Source organism: Bidens hawaiensis, unplaced genomic scaffold (genome assembly GCF_021521415.1).
Source record: "Bidens hawaiensis isolate Kalapana, Puna unplaced genomic scaffold, B.hawaiensis_p1.1 tig00056995_1, whole genome shotgun sequence".
Taxonomy (NCBI): domain Eukaryota; kingdom Viridiplantae; phylum Streptophyta; class Magnoliopsida; order Asterales; family Asteraceae; genus Bidens; species Bidens hawaiensis.
The window spans coordinates 8,206-14,505 of record NW_027500286.1 but is presented as its reverse complement, the minus strand read 5'-3'; positions in this window follow the sequence as shown (position 1 = coordinate 14,505).

Below are 6,300 nucleotides of genomic sequence, written 5' to 3'. Positions count from 1 at the left end.
AATAGTTCTCTTTTAATAGGGTTTTGTCTTTTCCTTTTTTATTTCTCATCGTTGCGCGAAATTCTATCCTTGTGGTTGAAATGAATCGTCCATGTACGTGGTTGGTTGGTGCTGACATGCGTCAGAGATGGAGACGTGTCAGACTTTTCGTGTGCTCGAGGTGCTACAGTTGCCTTTCATGTCCCCTCACACAGTGTCAGGAGCACGTGTCGCGCTCGCGTTGGCCTGCACCTGCGAGTGGGGGCGCGTGAACTCTGATCAGTACCTGTTTCGTTCCCTTTTATGTCCCCTCACACAGTGTCAGGAACACGTGTCGCGCTCGCGTTGGCCTGCACCTGCGAGTGGGGGCGCGTGAACTCTGATCAGTACCTGTTTCTCTCTCTCCTGGGCCTATAAAAGCAAGCCCTTTGAGTTGTTATTCTTCATCTTCATTGTTATTTCAGAGCTTTTTCTTTCCTTCCATTTTTATTCCGATTTCCGTTCTTGAAGTAACCTCTGTTTGATTTCACAGTTGTATGTCTGATAACCCAGACACCACAATCTCCCCCAGCAGACGCCGTGTAAAATCATTAGTCATGTCCACTTTGAAGAAGACCGGCAAGGGAAAACGGGCTGCTGAGGCCTCGTCGGAGGAGGTGGGGAAGGGCAAGACGGTGAAGAGGTGGGATGAGATTCCCTGCAAGTTGAGACAGTCTGATTTCGACAGTCTCATCGCCTCTCAGGGTTTTCTCCCTGAGTACGGCTGTATGCTCCCGGCGGCCGGGCAAACGGCGGCAGATCCGCCCACCGGCTATATCTCCTTATATTGCCATTTTTTCACTCACTGCAACCTTCGTCTCCCGATGACAAGGTTTATGGGTGCGCTGCTTCAATTTTATGGGATTCACATATCCCAAGTCCATCCTTTTGGACTTGTGCGCATGACTCATTTTGAGTTCATGTACAAAGCTCAGCGCGAGGAGCCAACCCCTCGGCGCTTTCAATTTTTCTATAAGCCAAAAATCCAAGATTCTTGGTTCTCATTCGTTCCTCGCAGTCAGAAGGTCAAGTTCTGCACCGTTTCCTTCAAGAGCCTTCATGACTGGTCTGAGAAATTTTTCTATATTAAGGCTGGTGTGATTCCCATCCGCATGACCATGCGCGTGATCACTTCTGCGCCCGCGGATGTGAATGTTTTTAAGAACCCAACTGGCGCATGGGTTAATAAGTTGACTGCTGAACCATCCCCCGCCAAGAATATTTGCGAGGAGGCGCTGGTGGGGGTTGGCATGAGCAAGAGGTGGGCCGACAGCGCGACTGAGCCCGTTATCCAAGTTGATGGATTATGTGAGTTATTAGCTCATTGCATTATTTCTGCGCGAACATAATTCGTTTTGCTGATATCATTTGTCTTGTTTTATGCAGTAAGCAAGGAGTACGTCCACGCCGCCTATGATGAGCATATGGAGGGTGGCTCTGTCGCGCTGGGCGCTGGGGAAGTTGGCTTCCCCGATCGCTTCGCTGATATGTTCATCCCTGTTGATTTGGGATTTTGCTTTGACAGCGATGCGCCTGGTAGGCCTTTGTACTTATGCTTATGCCTTTAGAATACCAAATTTGGTTAACATTTCTGTTGCACGTATTGTAGATGCGCTTGAGAACTATGAGCTGGAGCTCGCGGAAGAAGAGGTGGAGGAGGAAGCTGAGGTGCCACAACTCAAGCGTAAAGCTAAAGGGCAAACTGGCGCAGGGGCCAGTAAAAAACAGAAGAAAAATGATGCCCCTGTTGCTCAGGATCCTCCTACTCAGGCGAAGGGACTTAAGAAAACCAAGGGGTTTACCTCCAAGGTTTCCTTGTCTTCTCTGCCTCAAGGTGTGGGCAGTCCTCCTGTCCACACGAGGTATGGTGCCGCCACCTCCTCTCTTCGCGCGGCGGAAAAGGGAAGCGGCGCTGCGCCTGCTGTTTCCTCTTCAACATGTATACTTTGTTTTTACTTTATGGTTTTATGAGCGTGATTCCGATAGAGTTATTAATGAATCTTTGCTCACTCAAATGTTTGTAGAGCCGGCGACCTTGATGGATCAACCTCAGGCGCAACAAGGTACCGAGGCTGCGCCGAAGGTTGCTTTGAAGTCCCCTGTTTTGCCCTCAAAAAGGGGGAAAATGGACTTCATGGCGATGTTTAACTCGCGAACGGCGGTGCGCCAAGGTATATATTGCGCTTTTATTTTCTGACTTTTTTCTTTTTAGATCAAGTCTTGAATCATTTCTCTTTGTTGGTTTTTTCATAGGCATTATAGCTGGCACACAAGCTGCTGGCGGCACTGCTGGCGCCGGCGCCAGCGCCGTTGGTTCTGCTCCTGCTCCTGCAAGCACTGAATCTCCCCTCATTGGGATTACTAAGGAGCAGGAGGCTGTTTTACGCGCTGATCTCGCGGCGTCGAGACCTCCCTCACCTCCTCCTGCGCACAGCCCTCCTCGCGAGACTGGTTTTGATTTTTCCAGGTCGCAGGAGAAAAGGCCTGTTACAGAGGAAGATGAGGAGGCCCAATTTGAAGACTCCGATGGCGGCCGCGCAAGCCCTGTAGCGCCACGAGATTTCGTGGCGCAGTCTTCTCATGGGGCTGGCGCTGATTTTTCTGCTTGCTCCCCGCAGGTATAAGTTCGTTTTGCTCCGCTGCGCGGACTTCCATATTAGTGTTTAGATGACTAGAACATTGCTTTGTGTTTGCAGGAAGCCGATCACATCTACCGCCCGAGATGGAATATTACTGAGGATAGCTCATTTCAGTCCATGAGGGTGTGTGAAGACTTCTGGACTCACTCCGTGCCTCCAGCTGAAAGGAGGTTTCAGGAGGAGCGCGCCCGCGTGGACTTGCTCAACGACCATCTTTTCGCTGGGTCAGCGTTCTTTGCTGCCTCCCAAGAGCTTCGCTATGATTATGTAAAGGTGCGTGATGCTCTTGCGGAGGCTAAGCAAGAGGCTAAGGTATCTGCTTGGAATCTTTCTGACGCTTGAGAGAGAGCTGAGAAACTCCAAGCAGAACTCAGCGAGAACCGAGCAAGTGCCAACGCTGCCTTCGTGAAGCGCGGGCATGAGCTGCAGGCTGCGCGGGAGAAGCTGCAGGCAGCAGAGGCGGACACGGCCAAGTATGCGTCGAGTGCGCGACTTGGAGCTGGATGCGGAGGCGCGTGACCAAGCACTTGTGCAGTCTATCACTGACAAATCTTCATTAGAGAGTGAGGTTGCGCGCCTGAAGAAGGAGCTTGAGGCCGCGCGGGCAGAGAAAGATGAAGCCCTGGCGACGGCAGCGTCTAGCCAAGAAGCGCTCGATGCTGCGCGAGCGGAAAGGAAAGAGGCCTTGGCGGCAGCAGCGTCCGACAGAGAGGAGCTGAAACAGACCAAGGAAACTGTTGAGTTGTTAAACTCTCAGATTCCTGCTCTTGAGACGTCTGTTTCTTCCCTTGCGCAGGATCGCCAATGGCTAGTCTCACAGGGTATGACTCGTTGTGCTTATGCGATGAAATACTCAGACGAGTTTCAGACCCTTGTGATGGATTGCAACGCTGCCTCGCGCTTGGTGGGTCGAGCTGAAGGGTTTAAGGATGGCTGTGAATATAGCATGCTGAAGAAGAACCCATCCGACTACCCCTATCAGCTCGACGTTGTCTGCGCGGACATGGCCGAGGTGGGGGAGAAGTATTTGAATACTCCCATTCCCATCCTTGAGCAGGTATTTTAACCTAATGAGTTTACCTTGACTTATTTTCCTAGTCTTTTTGTACTCACACTTTTCCTTATGCTTTGCAGATAGCCTTGCTTGCTGATCAGCCCGATCTCGACGCTCTAAAGAAATTACTTGACGAGTGTGAAGGGGCTGGTGGCGGCGATGATGGCGCGGGCAATGCTGCCTCTGCTAGCGGCTCTGGCGTGGCCAAAGGACCCGCTCCTGACACTATTGTGATAGAAGACGACTCCATTCAAGATGAACAGCTTGACTATGGCAAGTTTGGAGATGACGAGGAGCGGGCTGCGCCAGATGCTGAGGGAGGTAATGATGAGGATGATGAAGAGGCTGACGTCGACATAGAGACTTGAGAAGCCCTTCATGTTTTTTTTTATTTGCAGTTTGTATCTCATCATTTTGTAAATTTGTAACCTTCTATGTTTTGGAATGAAATTTTGTTTTTCCCTTATTTGCATCTTGCGCATTCCCCATTCATCTCTTTATATTGCATGTTTGCTTGTTGAATATAAGATATGCTTGCACGTTGAAATAAGAACAAGGTTGTAAGGAAATTATTTTACTTAATCCTTGTCATATTTTAAGTGATTTTGCAATATCCTGACTATGTTGACACGTGCCTTGGCGTTTCATTATTCCTCTTTTGCGCGACGTTATCGGTCATTTATTATAGGGAATTATGAGTTTTTTAGCCTTTACGTGTCAGTATGTGTTACTCTGATATCCATTACAATTCCATGCGTGACCTCGACCTGAGACCTTAACAACTATGTTTTGGCATGTGCTTTGCCTTAGTTGTGCTTAGGTATTTTTATGGTCTAGCTGCGCAGCATGTAGGATGGATCTTGTGAGTGATTTAAGCTAAGGCTCGTATTATTGGGCTAAGGCCCTGAGCTAAGGCTCATATTATTGGGCTAAGGCCCTGACGTTTTAGAGTTAAAACTCGTTAACGCGTTTGAGCTTGAAGCTCGCGCATGTATGTTTTACTTCGTTTTATTTTTGTTTTGATGTCAATACAATGTTGTCATATTGCTCAAAATTAATAAAGGGAAGTGTGAAACATGTATGCAAAAGGTAATAGAACACACATTAAGAGAAGATAGCGCGTATCATTATTCATAATGGCTTAAAAAGCCTTGATTACAAACTTGACAATTTTTACATGAAACATTTTCTAAGCTGTGCTGCATTCCATGCGCGCGGGATCTTCTTTCCATTCAAATCTTTTAAAGCGTATGCGCCTTTTCCCAATTCTTCCGAGACTTGATAAGGTCCCTCCCAATTGGGGGACATCTTTCCCGGGGGTATCGCGCGGCTAGCTTCATTGTTTCGAAGGACAAAATCATTCTTCTTGAAGTGGCATTCTTTCACGCGCTGATTGTAATACTTTTCTAGTTTTTTTTTGTATTTGGCTTCACTGATGATAGCCGCTTCTCTGCGCCCTTCAAGTAAGTTGAGATCCAACCTTCTTTCGCGCTCGTTATCAATCTTACTCATCATGAGCACTCTATGGGATGGGTATCCAATTTCTGCTGGAATCGTAGCCTCCGTTCCATAGGTTAGGCTGAACGGGGATTCACCATTGCTGGTTTTGCTTAATGTCCTGTGCGCCCACAGGACATTAGGTAGCTCCTCGACCCATGAATGGGATTCTCCCTCCAACCTTTTCTTCAGCCCATTTAGCAAGCTTTGGTTCGCGCGCTCCACTTGGCCATTCCCCTGAGGGTGGTATACTGAAGTGAAGATTTGGTTGATGCGCAATTCCTTGAGCCAGCTGGATATCTTCCTGTCGGTGAATTGTTTGCCATTGTCGCTCACAATTTCCATGGGCAGGCCAAAACGGCATATGATGTGGCTCCAGATAAATTGCTTCATCGCCTCGGCTGTGATTTTTGCTAGTGGCTTGGCTTCAACCCATTTTGTGAAATAGTCTACTGCCACTACCAAAAATTTTACTCGCCCTTGCGCTTGCGGTAGGGGACCCACAATATCGATTGCCCATTTGTGGAAAGGCCATGCGCAGGTCACCGGAATCAAGTTGTTCTTTGGCCGCATGGTGTTTGGCGCATAGCTCTGACACGCTTTGCATTTTTGGATCTCTTTTAAAGCGTCCAAGTACATGCCTGGCCAATAGTAACCTGCGCTCATTGCCTTGGCAACCACCATGCGCGGGCCAGCATGTATTCCACAGATTCCTTCGTGTATCTCTCTGATCACATAGCTTGCTTCCTCAGCATCTAGGCATTTCATGAGCGGTCCAAGATAAGAGCGTCGATATAATGTACCATCAAGCAGTTCATAGTTCTGCGACTTGTGTCTTATCTTCCTCGCCTGTGCGCGATCGTCCGGTACCTTTCCCTCCTTCAAGAATTCCATTATTGGAGTTATCCATGATGAAGGGGTTGTATGAATTACAAGGGCAGACTTCGCTCCCACCGACGGGTTGCTCATTACATCTACCCTGACATCTTTGCCAAAGTGATCGAAGTTGGTTGATGCCATCTTACTCAGCGCGTCAGCAGACTTGTTTTCACTGCGCGGAATATGTATGATTCTGAAGAAGTCAAATTGCTC